The 14,890-nt window shown below is 36.5% G+C and overlaps 1 pseudogene; it reads right to left on the bottom strand.

Moving 5' to 3' along the window:
• The window catches only part of LOC135330159 (gamma-2-syntrophin-like), a 136,583-nt pseudogene that overhangs the window by 82,129 nt on the left and 39,564 nt on the right, over positions 1-14,890 (bottom strand).

Genomic DNA, 14,890 nt, shown 5'->3' with positions numbered 1-14,890 from the left:
TTCCATAAAGCAATATTTATACAAAATGACCATTTCATATAAAGTAACAGAATAACAATTTCTCTGTCTTTCTCACAAAAGAGGGTAATTTTTTACCCTAAGAATGTTAGATATTTTTTCACTTTTAATGCAAATAAAGACACTAACTTTAAAACTACCAAAGTCGCCAAACCATACTCCATATTGCCATGGAGTCTTTTCCCAAGTAATGGTAGTCAAACAGTAGAAGGACATATGAATTTCACACCAAGACAACTATTTCCTTTCACAGTTCATTGTGAATGAAGCAAAGCTGTGATGGTATCCCTTCACTGTGAACACTGACCAGATAGTTTTTCCTCTGTTTCCCATCTTTTAATCAATTATTTATCCAAGCAAGAATTGTCATTCTTATCCACTGGTTAGTTAGTCTACTTAAAAGCATGTCTGAGACAAGCATTTCGTTGAGAGCCTTTTGTAAAGCCAAGCAGACTATATTGATCACATTTCCTTTATCCACACGCTTCTCGATTCCTGACAAAGCTCTAGTAGGTTCCTGAGACATACTGACTCTGCCAGCAAATCATTTTTGTCTATGTGTTTGTTAACTCTATTTTTTTGCTACTTGCTAATAATTTGCTTAGTTCAGACACCAGGTTTTCCAGATCATCTTTTGTGCTTTTTACTAACACATATTTGTCACCTCTCAATCCTCAAATACAAAGATACTTTAGACTCCCCATCAACATCTGAAAATAAAGTACTTGCATACAAGCATTGCTGAAGTTTTCTGCAGACACCACTCTCTCTAGGAAAAAAATGTCTTTACTTAGAGTTAGAATTTCTTACTGCTCCTTAAAATAGGGAATAATTAGGGTAAAATCAAGACAGCCTCCTCCTTCGATGTGGCAGTAAAGAGCCAGCACATCCTTCTGTGGCTCACTGTTAAAAAGACCCATTTATTCACCGCTCCTACAGTGACCTTCCATTATGATACACAAGATTATTTATTTTATTTTGTTTTGACCTGATCAAGGAAATGCTTGATCCAGTAATTCTCTAGAATAAGTTCTGATCAGACATATGGTAGATGTATGATTTGACCAATGTAAACAATATTGGGATGCTTAAGAATAGTTTGCCTTACAACAGTGCGGCAGAGCTTATAAAAATAAGGACTTTGGTGCATTGTTTTGGACATAACTCTCTCTGACAATGATCTGAAATAGTCCCAAAATTAAATATAAACTAACGTACTGGGAGTTTGTCCCACAGGCTGTCTGTCCATGTTCCTCATACCCTAATAACACATAGACAGCACGGGAGCAACTGGTTCTATGTTGTAGAAATATTTCTCAGTTGACATAGGCTACTGAGAAAAATATCTGTAAAATACCAGAAAAGTAATTTTTAAAAGTATAGTTACTGTAATTCCTGATTCGGTTTCATTGGAAGGAGTGTCCATTTTGATTTCTGTTAAATAGTGAAGCATTACTAGAAGAAGGAAACAACATCAAAGATTTTGATTTTAAAATTTTAAAAGGAGTAAAAAATATATGTTCAGTTTTTATTTTAATATACACACCATCCAATGCAAAGGATTGATGCACACGAAATAGAATTTTGCAGGCTGTAAGGGTATTTTGGGGCAAACGTAGAACTGACATTTTATTAGGAGAACTGACTGTTCGATTTGTGTTGTGTTGGGTGATAATCTGATTAGCCATGAGAGAAACAAAATATATTTGCTCTCAGATGATCAATACAGAAACAAGATTAATTTCTGCATTAAAATTATCTGTACTAACAGTCTGCCCATGCCAATATACTATTTCTAAAAATAAATTTATTTTTCACGGAAAATAATTTATTTTCATTTCTTCACAGTCTGTTGTATTACCTACTGTAAAAGCATCATTTCACTCAATTCTGATTTCCAGTTTTCTGTTTTCATCTACACTTTTTTCAAACACTACCTACAGCAACTCATCCAGAATTTTATCAATATCCATGATGTCCTTAAGTTTGTCGTGATCTAAAAATTCAAAGATCTATTTTCTAATAATATGAAATGGAAACAGGCAATCCCTCACACAGACTGCAATAAATCTAAAATGAAATTTACATTAATCTTTTTGTTTTTATTATTATTGTGTTTGAATCTGTTGCTAACATACCATTCAGAGAAAATGCCATATGCAATAATTAAAATAGTTAAACACATGCTTCATTTCCATATATCTCAACTGGATTAAACACTGGCTTATCTGATGACCTCATGAATATTTTCCTGAGTCAGACCTAGGACAGGCATGAATACAAAATACAACACAAAAATTACAGTTTGGGCCACGGCAGCTCCCCTTCGTGCCTGTGTATCAGCCAAAATTTGGACACACTGTTATTTTAAGGATTCTATCTGCTTGCCCTCTGATGTTTGGTTGGTGCATATGAGTGAAATAATGCAAAGAATGGGAGAACTGTGGGATAGGATAGTTGCTCGAAGTTAGATGAAAAGGATAAAGAAACAACAATGCAAAGCTGAAGTACAAAATAAGGTGCAAAAAAACAGCCAAATTATATTAGAAAATAAAGCCATCAAGATAAGCCCATAGAAGGGTAGCAACTACTGCAAGTTGATAGCAAGTCTGTAGCAGCTTGAAGAACTGTGGAGAAAAGCAAATTCTAATAATTAGTAGTGTGAAACAGGAAAGCTGTGATTGTTGCTGACAGCCCAGCTAGTTGTTTAGATTCCAAGGAAGCTAGGATCTTTTAACCTTGCTGAAAGTGCAAGGATCAAGAAACAAAGCTATACATTTGGTGCAACCAAGATCAGCCATCTACATAACCATCTCCACAGTGCCAGCTGTGAGGCTGGTAAGCAGTAGATAGACTAAATTGACCTCCTTTCCCACTACTCCCAGATCTTGTAGCTTCCTCTCCAAATGTATTCACCCATGGTGACTCTGGAACACCTGTCAGCCAAACTGGCATGAGATTACACATAATCTTCCATTTAATAAAGTGTAGGTTATCTAAACTTGTGTCTATGCAGCACACTTCCTCACATACTCTAAGACTGAACCAGCAGGTGTTCTAAAACAGAAGAAATGAAGAACAAAAGGGGAAAAATTCTAAATACCACTTTTTAGTGCTACAATAAAAAGATTAAAAAAAAGCCAAACCAAAAAACTAAAAGCAGAGACTGTGTTCTTGAACCTGCCCCTTAATACCTTATCACTGTAGCAGGCACCAGTGAAAGAATCCAGTGTCTCTACCTTTACCACCAGCGTCCTTGTAGTAGTCCTTTGGATCACACACTACATTTCATAATCTTGATTTAGCTGTTTACAAATGACATCTTCATCTCCCAGGACGTGAACAGGAAGAAGTATGTTCAAACTATGCTGGAGGATGACTTTTCAGAAGCCTCCTCTTGAAGCAGATCACTGAATATGATCATGGTGCCAAAGGAAATAAAGCAAGCCAGAAGAATGACTCAGTAATCCTGCGGCAGGCATTCTCCCACTCATTAACTATTTCGTATGACATTAACAATGCTAAGCATAAAATACAACCCCACATGAACTGAGACTACCCAAACCTCATTGCTGAGCGCCTTTTGAACAGAATTGATGGAGTACCTCTCACCCGACTTACGCACATAGAAAATAGGGAACTCTTTATGGAGATAGAAGATGCAGGTGTGATTCCCTAAAGGTTAGATAGCTCCTCAAAACCTAACTTCCTGCCTTTTGGATTAGATAAGTACTCTTAATCACTAGGCTATTGTATTAATAGCTTCAGAAGCTACTGTATTGTATACAAAACCCAAACCTGTTAGTTTATGAGTTCTCTGAACCCTAAACAGATCTTAGGAGTGAGGTTTCCTCTTTCAAATAAATGAAAAATCTTACGTAGGAAAGAAGCACTGAAAAAACAAGTATCAACGCAGCTCTGGATGTATGCAGTACCAGAAATTTAAACTTATCTACATTCATCAGAAAAAAAAAAAAAACAACCCACAGACTCTAAAGAACTTCAGTTCAAGGCTTTTTATTTTTTATTTTTAATTAAATAGATCACTCGCACATATTCCTAAATTCTATATGAATTTTACTTTAGCTGTTTATGTCGTATGTTTGTGTGCATGCATGTGCACTCAGGCACTGTGTAATTCAATGAACATGAGATAAGAAATATTAACCTCCTCATAGACAGCAGATAAAGGCATCATTGACGTATTCCATCTACAAATAGTGGCTACTGACAAACAAGGGATTCCTACAGCTGCAAGCTTAGGAACATTAACAGACTTCTTTCTGAAGCATTTCTTCTCAACTACAAAGTCATATACCATATTCAAATAAGGAAATCTTTACTCTGGGTGAGAAAACTCAACTGTTATTTCAGGGAAATGCAACTTAGATAAAAATAAGAAATAAAACATCCTCCATTCTTTCAGGAGCTTTGGCAGTAGCCTACCTAATCTGATACCATATAGAATCAGTCCCTTCCTAAACTACTTGACCCATTTATCAAACCTCACTCTGATTTTGATAGCAGGCTGTGGTTGTAGAAATGTCTCTTTGCAGATCTGTCTCCAGGTCCATTGAGATCTCTTTCCCTTCTGGAGCTTCTTTCAGCCATATGGCCTACAGTTGTTCCAAAATGTTTTGTTTAGTGATTCTCATTGAATTCCCATGCACAGTGCAAAGAGTAGCTTTACAAATTTCTCTATCGTTCCTCACCACTGAGAATAGCTGAGTTACACTGACAGTTCTTCAGTGTTCCTTGGTACTGAAAAACAACCCTTAAGGGATGTAACTTACAGTTTTGTGAGGAATAGCTTTCAGAAGGTTTAGAGTTTTGTATGTGCAATAACAATACAAGCAGCAGGAGGGCAGTTCACCAATATAAAACAGATCTGACTCAGTGCTTTACTGAGATTCTGTCTGTTATTATTTTAGAGATTCAGCCTGACTATATTAATCAGCACTAAGAAATGGACTGCAAGATCATGTAGCTGCACTTTATCTTGACCTAGAGAGATCACCTCCAGGTAATAAAAACTAGTTTAGTTTCTTTGCCCATATAATTTCTGCCTTGCTGATAAGACTGTCAAAACCCATGTCATTTATGATTGCTACAGATGCTATTCTGAGATACACTTGTCAGTGAATCAACTGATTACTATTACAACTTACAACTATTACCAATAGGTAATATGAAGTAGCAATTGATAAGTATTTTCTAATCTGGGGTACAGCTGCAAGCATCTAAGCACTGAAAACGCTATGGAAGGTATTATATACAAAATAACATGTTTCAGAAGAAGAAAGTAATTCCCTATTTTAATTTTTTTCTGCAAAACAGAACAACCCTACTGACCCCCCAACACAAACCTTTTCAATGAAGAGATAAGAGAGTTTGAGATGCTACCGTTTAATTAGGAGAAGAGAGAAGCTCTTAACATCTTAATTCTATAAAGCAATATAGAAAACATTTTAATAATTTTTATTTTAAGCAAACTGAATGCTCTGTGAAATTACTGGCCTTAGAAATATCAGATAATCTTCCCAATCTTTAGATCCTTTTTTACTGTACTATACCTCCTTAGAACTCACTTGAAGACCTTAGTCCCCTTCTTGAATATTATAATGACCATGAATATGCCAGAAAGAGTCAGTATACGGTACTAGCACTAGTTATCTTAATTCCATTCTTTAACTTCAGGATTCCTCTAAACTTAACAAAAACTTACATACTGTTAACACTTCTCAAAAATCGACATGAGTGAGCCTCAGAAAAAAAAAGGAGATACGTATCTATCACATTCATGCTTTTACTTCATGAATAACAGTTTGGCTTCTCTTAAGGAACTTCACCAGATTCAAAAGCTATGCACAAGCTACAAGTGCATTCCATAGCATGCTGTACAATCCTGGACAATCTTTTCTAGAGAAGGGGACTTTTCATAGTGGTGCAGCTCCCCTGTAATCCGCACATACTGGTTTTCACATGAAAACCATGATACAGCAGTGTGTGCCTTATTCTCATCCCAGCCTGCAGCTGACATCTTTGTAGGTCAACTTTTTAACTTCGTATATCTTTGTATTTTTTTTTTATTCCTCTCCTTTTTGCTTCAACATTTACATTTAGTCTTATTAGGTACAAAGATTTATATTAGGGTTATTTATTATCTCTATCCCTCTAACATCTGGCAGTATAAGCTTGGAGTTAGCATGTGTACAATATGTGCACTCAGACTTGAAGGTAGGAAGTGCATCTTGGTCCTACAGATACAATCTAAAAGAATCTTCAGAAAAGAAGAAAAATCTGCAACCAATGTTTAAGTACATTTCTTACATTTTAAGACACTATTCATCAGATTTGGGGGAAGCTTCTTTCTTTCAAAGAAAGTTTCTTTCTTTTAAACTTCCCCCAAATCTGATGAATACTGTCTTAAAATGACATACAGGATAAGCTGAAATTTGAATGGGGTTATCACCACTGCTTTCTCTGTTCCTCCCATTATTGCCCCAGCATTTAGACACAGTCTAAATATAATGATAAATCTTATTTTTATGTACTAGTGATATTTCTGTAACACTTGAGAACTCCTAACACAAAACAGGTACACTGTGCTAAGCAATACAGCCCACAGCAACAATAACTACATAACTATATATATACGCATGAATGCAGGTGTATATACATGTAGTGAGAACACCTGCTGAAGATCTGGTGAGGAATCAGTGACTGGCAGCGTACATAGTAGCAGGCCCACTGTGTGAAACTATGCACTGACCAAATTCCCATCAAGGTCAGGCATGCATATTCCATTTTGTCAACAACGTCTGGCTGCTTTCCAGACAGTAGCTACTCAGGTTAGCACAGCTGAGATGAGGAAACAGTTGTAGTAGACTTAAGGGGTCCTTAGGAACAACAAGTTGACTCCCACCTGGGCGTCTGACCTGTGTGTCCTACCCGTGCCTCCAGCAGCCTCCCACTGGCAACCCCTCCTCATGGTTCCTGGGGCTCCCCATGCAGTCTGTAGAGTAAATCCTTTGTTAAACTTATCCTGCTTAACCCCTTATGAACCTTGAATGTCTCTCTCCGCTGGTATCTGACCCTCTCTTGTCCACCTTGTGGTCACAATACACATATAAATTATATATAATATTATACATATATATATACATGTGTGCACATGTGCACATACACATACATATATATATGTGTGTGTATATATATACACGCACACATATAACCTGCAAAACTTGAGTCCTTTTTAATCGTACTGAAGGCAAAGGGTATCAAAGATTTTAAATACCTGAGCAGGAACATGACACTCACCTCACATAATCTAATTTTTCAATGTTGCTCTTACAATCAATTAAAATAGATTCTTTACTACAGTAATTCAATCCTTATTCCTGCAATGCTAAAAAGCTGAGAATTTTTGTACTGTTTAAAAGTATTATCAAAGTACCTAAACCCTTTAGGACCACCTACAATACCAGTGGATCAGGGACTATAACGAAGTCATACTCCATAAAGATCATACCTCTGTGCATAAATAAATAAAGTTACAAATACACACACATGTACATATACATACATATATATTTAAATATATATATATATATATATATATATATATAAAAAGACTATTCAATGTATTTGCCTTCCCTGAGAAACTGTAATTGTGCATACCCACAGGACTGTTGAGTACCTGTGGTAGCATACCTAAGAAGGTGATGTATGTTTTTTATATGTTTAACATTAATTCTTAAATAGTGAAGCTCTTTTAATTTTTTATTTGCATTCTATTCAATTTTTATGGCAAGTAGCCCAGTGTACAGTTCACAGAAAGAAAAAATTCATCATATGTTCATTGGTGAAACTGATAAAGTTCGTATTCTGGGAAGAGCAGTTGGGCTCCACTGAAGAGAATGGACATAACCTACCAAGATTTGGCATTTTTGCCTTATTTTCTGCTTTTAAAAATTTATTTTTTCTAAGGAATGTAAAAACTACAGTAAATGATAATGGAGACTGGACTCTGGAACAGTACGTTTGTGCCACAAGTGCATGTATCCTAATGTGAAGAACAGTCACAAAAAGGTACCTATAAAGAAACTATAAATAATGTGAACAGGCAAAATAAAACTCTTAATGTTCACATGCCTGACAGACCTGGCTAAAGCACTGTGTCTTTACAGTGAAAAAATAAACTGCTATGGTACAAAGCTAGAGAAAAAACAGTATGGACACAATATTCTGCATGTTATCAAAAAATCAAAGTAGAAAGACTTACCACTTCTTCATGGGTAGCACTTTCTACATTAATACCATTAACCTAAAAGCAGATATGATAGAGAGAAAACGATTTGCAATGTGTAAGCTGGCTAATGAAATAGACATAAAGCCAAGTATGAAACAAACGTGTCTGCAGAACAAGCAAATCTTTACTGACCTGTATTATTGCATCTCCTATGAATAACATTCCTGTTTGGTCAGCTGTGGGATTACAAAGAGAGTACATTTTAATTGAAAAAGGTAGTGAAAAATAACGCTATATTGCCTTTCAGCATTTGGTTTAGCGTACTGTTTATAACAGTCATCTGAAACTGCTTTGCTTGTGAAAAATACCAGTGGCACAGCAATCAGTTACCATCCTGTAAAGCTAATAGACTCCTTCCAATTTTAAGCAAATTAAGAGTTACTTTCCATGCACAAAGAACTTATTTAATATGGAGCACAAGTGTAATTTCTCACTAATGAAGGATTTCATTAAATTATGTGGAAAGCGTATTTCACACTTTTCATTAATCTTCTACAAAAGGAAAATAGGAATTTTGAAAACTGCTTAGCAGCTCCTTTCCCCCCAAACAAATTTACAGGGACTGCTATAATTAAAGAGGTTGTGCCTAGAATATAATACCACTCTTTAATATGAAGTTTGAGTTAGCTTTGTTCCTGAGAGTAACATAATACATTATTTCCGTGTGTGATTTGCATGTGTCCTGCCTTGCAGAATTAATGGGAACACTGTAATGAAACTGTAAGGAAAAATAATTCTGTATAGGTACAAACAATGACATTTCCGGAGGTGTACTCACTGATTTTTAAATTTCGTAATTTTTAGTGGAATTTGAGGACATTTACCTCTTGGAATTTAGTACTTAATTAAAAGCAAGGCTCTGATCCTACCAAGATTGATGTGGTTAACTTAAGTATATGAACAGTCACATATACGATTGTGTAGGACAGGATAGTGAATAGGATTGAAATTCTAGCTGAGGTATGAGAGGATAAAGTCAAAGGGTGCAGGAGGCATGCCGTGCCCACTGTATGAGATTGAGCAGTGAACAGAGAAATACTGTATGTGTTTGTATGAGCAATAATGAAGCACAACAGAAATGGGTCAGCAGCTCAAGCAGCTGTTGTTGACACTCCTTATACCTATGCTATATGGGTTTCAGAAGTTTTGTTTCAGACTAGTTAGTCTGGTCTCCCAGACTGAATGGTCCCACAGCCCAGGTGAGGCAAAGCTGCCTAAGGAAAGCTATTGCACAAACCTTCACTTTCTGGGATGTTGGCCCCTAAGCAGCCCATCCAGAGACGCACCAGCATCCTGTTGTTTGTGCCACACAGCGACATACTCCTGATGCCAGCAGTAGCTATAATGGGCCACATCGGCAGAAGTAGGCCTTACTTACAAGTGATACAATGGTACCTGCTATTTGAACCTCCTTACAGTGAAGCAGAACTTCAACTTCAGTTGAACAAAGGTGTAATACCAACAGAGTAAGATTTCAACCTTCTCCAGGAGGGCACCCTTAATGAAGCAGTCCTGGCCCTCCTGGATATTATTTGGTCTGTGTGGGGGTGATGGCAGGACCCACGCTCCAAATCACTGCAGCAAAGCAGCTGTAATCACACATACTTCAATGGCTGCCACTCAACTAACCTACAGGCCTCCAATATGATGAGGATGTCATGCAGCAGGCAGTGTTGTTTCCTTGAGGGCCTCTCTTCTTGGCTTGTCTGGGAGACCAAAGCAGCTGATGTCACCATTGGAAAAGATTTTAACTGGAAATGGTGACACTTGACAAAAGAAGTACAATAAAAGAGAGGTGGGGGCACAAGGAGTTTGGAAAAAAGTTCTGAAAACAACAGAAGGGCCAGCAAGAAGGGAAAACCTACTGAGCCAGGAGAGGTTTGGGTGGAAGATGAGTTGCTGGTGGAAGGGTGATTCATGAAGAGCCAGAGGCTGGTAGTTGTAACCGTCCTCCTAGTTGTTGACCTAGCCATGACCCACTACCTAATTCTGGTGCAGCACAGCCGTATAATCTTCACTCAGACTTCTGTGAAAACTGCTACATTTTGAGAAAGAGCTATAATAAAATATGCAGATAAGCATCATGCAGATAAGAAAGTCAAAATTACAGACACAGGTAAGATTGTTCTGACGGGGCTAGTTTGCAGCTGAAGATGGAAGAGGAAAAACACTGACATGAAAAGGTAGAAAATCTCAAGAGAGAAAAGCAGGGAACTGGAAGATGGTAATTCAGCAACACTGAAGATCAAATCTCTTCCAGGGAACAATGGAGGCTGAACCTTCCCCACCTGGCTGATGACTTCCAGGCCAGCAAAGACTCACTAGGTGTCCCCCAGGGGTAATGAGTACTGCAATACCAATGTATCGTGTGTATTAGCCAATATATATTACAGCTTAAGAGCACAAAGCATTTATATTCTTGCAGAGTCTCTGCACAGTTGTGTGTGCCCAGACAAAGTAACTGAGAGAAGGTGGGTTACAGGATTGATACCAAATGTTCTGTGATCTGAAACAAAACACTGAAAATAAGGACAATCAGGAGATTTGCTCCAAAAATGCAATATTGCTCCAAACCAAAACAATAATGTAGAAACCTCCATGGTTGCTGTAATGGCACTAGCTGTCATCATGGCCAGTGATGGTAGTCTGGCAAACCATCTTTGAAAGTCTCTTATTTTGATTTCAGCCAATGGTCTATAATTTAAAATCAAAGATGGCTTCTAACAAAGGTATTTTGCCCAAATCAAATTGCAAAGACGTGCGAAAAGATGCAGAAGTCATATTATAGGTTACAAGTGTATTACAAATTGATGTTATCTGAAAGACTAAACAGATACTACCCCTTTAAAACAAATAATTTTGCGACCTAGGTGAATGCCAGCTCTAAGGGAATTACTCAGTTTCTCGCAAAAATGTATAAATCTACAAAAAAAATTGACAAGAAGCTGTGGTTCAGGGAATTAACCTAGTTGCTACTAAAATAAGAGAGAAAGAGAAAAAGACAGTTCTGTTTCTCTAGGACATATTTCAAATATTGAAGACAAGTGGATATACCATTTAAAACTTCACTGGTGTTTTCACTGGAATTATATGCTCTCTACACAACAAAAACATTTCTAATTTCAAGTAAAATGTTCCAATTTATGTGGAGTCAAGTTTCACTTGAAATAATATGTAATTTTGGTACCAATACCAATAATTTCAGTGATCTTGAACTGAACATGGCCAAAAAAAAAAAAAAAAAAAAAAACTTTCAAAAGAAAATAAGCACAAAGTAGTTACAAGCAGAAATGTACCAGGCTTTAAAAGAACATTAAATGTATGCTGCAGCAATTAGTGTTAAAACACTTTTAGTCTTCATCTTAATTATCCTTTTTTTTAAAAAAAAGCTTTAAAAGTACACTGATAAAATTCACAAATGATACTGCAGTAGGAAGAAAGCATCTGGGAAGTCCAAAGGGAATGAAGTAGATGAAATGATATGAAATTAATCAAATAAAAATTTCTTACTTTTAAGAATGTATCAGACTTGAGACACTTTCCTGAAAGCAAGTTGCCCATCATTGAAGTCACTTAAAAATTCAGAAAGAGTCATGGACTATGTGAAATTATTTTGCACTTGATGAGAAGAAAAAGGAAGTAGAAGTAATTTTTTCTAGCTTTACCTTGTTTGTGTTTCATATTCATTAGGGCTGGAGGAGAGCTGTATTAAATTTTCTAAACTTTGTAAGGTTGTGAAGCTGTAAATTTTACAGAACAGATGCTAGGGAAATCCTGACTTACCACATGTTAATTCATGCACAAATCATAGTTCCTAATACAGATTCGATTCTTCAAATAGTTTATTGTGCATATTTTCCTACATTTATCAAAATAAATATTTCCATTTAATTTTTCAAAAATTGTTAAATTCCTGAATTACATAGGAAATATACAAAGCAGTAAGTTCTCTGACACTGTATTAGTTTTGCACAAAAACATGATCAGTTTTAAGCATATGATTAGCTTCATTGACTTTACGGATCTCTCAACTCATAGGCTTAACTTTAAATATAGGCATAAGTATTCACTTCATAAGGAAAATGAAAATCATTAATTAAGAAACCAGATGAAATAAAACAAAGACTGGAGAAATTGGTAACCAGAGTACAAGAGACTCCTTAAAGCTGTACAGATGTGTTTTTCCCTCCTCTCCCATGAACTAGTCAAAGTGTCCATCATGACTGTAAAGAGACACTTGCTGCCATTTGATTTATTACTATACTTTAAGGACAAACAATTTGACATTTCTAATCAATATTTGAAAGTAGAACTCTCTTACTTCAGACATTGAAAAATACCTTGTTGGAAAAGCTTTTTAAGTGCACACGTTCTTTACAGTACTATGTTAAATTCCATTTCTTTGTTTAAAGCAAAAAAAAGGTCCAAATTTCTATTCTTGAATATGAGGTTCCCTCAGCTTAGTCTTCCTCCTTTTCATGTGTGTCCAGTTTATCATATAAAGAAAAGCTTTTAACTCACTCAATAATAAAATGTGTTTCAAAACACCATGTCATTATTCTAAAGCACGAGGTTGCCCACACTGTAGTAAGTAAACTACTGGTAGTACATGGGAAATTTTAGGACTTGTTTCCTCACTTCTCTCAGTGCCTGTGGAGCAGGCAGAAAAAGATGGCTTCATGTTATTGAAGTACTGTGTCTGCCTACACACCCACTTAGGAAATCACTTGTAGACCCTACATGTACACAAGCCTGAAGTCTGACACACTGTAGAAATCAACTCAATGTGAGACATGCACAGGAGAAGTGAGGTGAGACAAGTACTGGATACAGGAGCAGGTCAAGTCAGGATGTAGCACGGAGACCTTTGGAGACACCTTTGGAGAGACGATAATAGGTCCTATGTGAATGAAGAAGTGGGATATTCAGCAGTGATAGAGAAAGTGCCACTACCCTCCTCAACATCCCTGAATGCCTTAGTGGCAGAATGAATCTCCTGCTGACTCACAGCAGATTAGTGATTAGTTACTTTATGTGAGTAGGTTAACGAACTGTTAAAAAGCTAATGCCATCTTGCCAAACAATATTTTAGCTGGTACTCTTATAGCTGCATATGCTCTTGCTTCTACAAAGTTAATTCAAGATAAAACTGTTTTGGCCTGGAAGACCAGAAGTATTTTGAACTTGGACTATGTAAAGAACAGCATGAACTATAACAGTGTGCAGATAACATAATGACACCTACCCACCATCCAAGTATCTGTGCAAGAGCTGATCACTCTTAGATGGAGTCCTCCTTGCAATTTGGCATAGGTCACAGTCACGTGCATGCAACTGACACCAGGAATTGTCTACAACACCTTTGTCATAGATACGTGCTAGCAATTGTAAACTTCAGATTTTCTTCAATAAAAGAAATACTAATAAAGTGAGTCTTTTTCTGTTCTACTCATTGGGCAGGCAGGGTCTGCACATAATAGAAGGCGGTGTTTTTCTTGTAACACTAGGAAAGTTGGTAAAGTCAGGTCATGGGAGTGGGATCATAGTTGTCTAGAAACTAAACATATGTGCATGGGTCAAAATACAACTACTAATGTTGCTGCTTTTAGCAGTAGTAATCTGGGAAATTTTAGGAAACCATGATTTATACCAAAAAAATTGGCACTTCTTTGTTTGCAAGTGAAAGGTATTATTTTGTTAGTAATTAAACATGTGCAATTATTACGACAGAAGAATCTGTGGGAGCATACCAAAAATGTTAAATCATTTGAAGAAATTCATGCAATTAATTAAGTGTGATTTAGCGTCACTCCGTGGTGATCAGAAAGCCAAGAGCACAGATGTAGGCTTTGTAGTCTAACTATGGATTGCTTGATTTTACTTTCTGTTTCCCTCCTCCTCTCCGCTGGCACATAATTCAAAATAGAGTTGTATAGCTCTTATTTATTTACTCTCTCAAGATTACTGCAGAGCTAAGAAGCTACACAAACAGAAGGTAAACATACAAAGGCAACTAGAGGGCAAATATAGGAATCTGTAAAAGCATGAGAAAGACTTACTTGACATAATATTGCCAAGAAAAAGGGGAGAATACTATATCTAAACACAGCAAGTTCTGACTTCACATTACTATAAAATAAATCTGGGTAGTAAGCCTTTTGCCTTATCACAATAGCCCGTAATTGCATCAGATTCCAAAAGCTAAGCAGGATTAGGCTGGCTGAATACTTGGATGAGAATCCCATAAAATAACTGCTGCTGCAAAAGATGATGCTTTTTGAGTCAGTAAGTTTTGCTCAAGCCATGAATTCATTGTTAAACTAATGCCTTACCATGAGGGTAAGAGAAAGTACACTTCCAGAAGAAACTATGCTATTTGATATAAGACTATTGAACACTGGAGTTTATTTGCTCCCAATAGATTATGTGGAATTTGAGATGACTTATCTCTTTTTACACTGATAGAAATATTTGTCTCAATATTCTACCCAAATTCCATGCTAGCTAGTGACCTTAATTTCTGCCTTTATTTCACTGAGAATACCAATATTGTGATTTTCT

The sequence above is a fragment of the Dromaius novaehollandiae genome, chromosome 16, assembly GCF_036370855.1.
Source record: "Dromaius novaehollandiae isolate bDroNov1 chromosome 16, bDroNov1.hap1, whole genome shotgun sequence".
Taxonomy (NCBI): Eukaryota; Metazoa; Chordata; class Aves; order Casuariiformes; family Dromaiidae; genus Dromaius; species Dromaius novaehollandiae.
The sequence above is the reverse complement of the archived record's forward strand: the minus strand, read 5'-3'. Positions and strand labels throughout refer to the sequence as shown.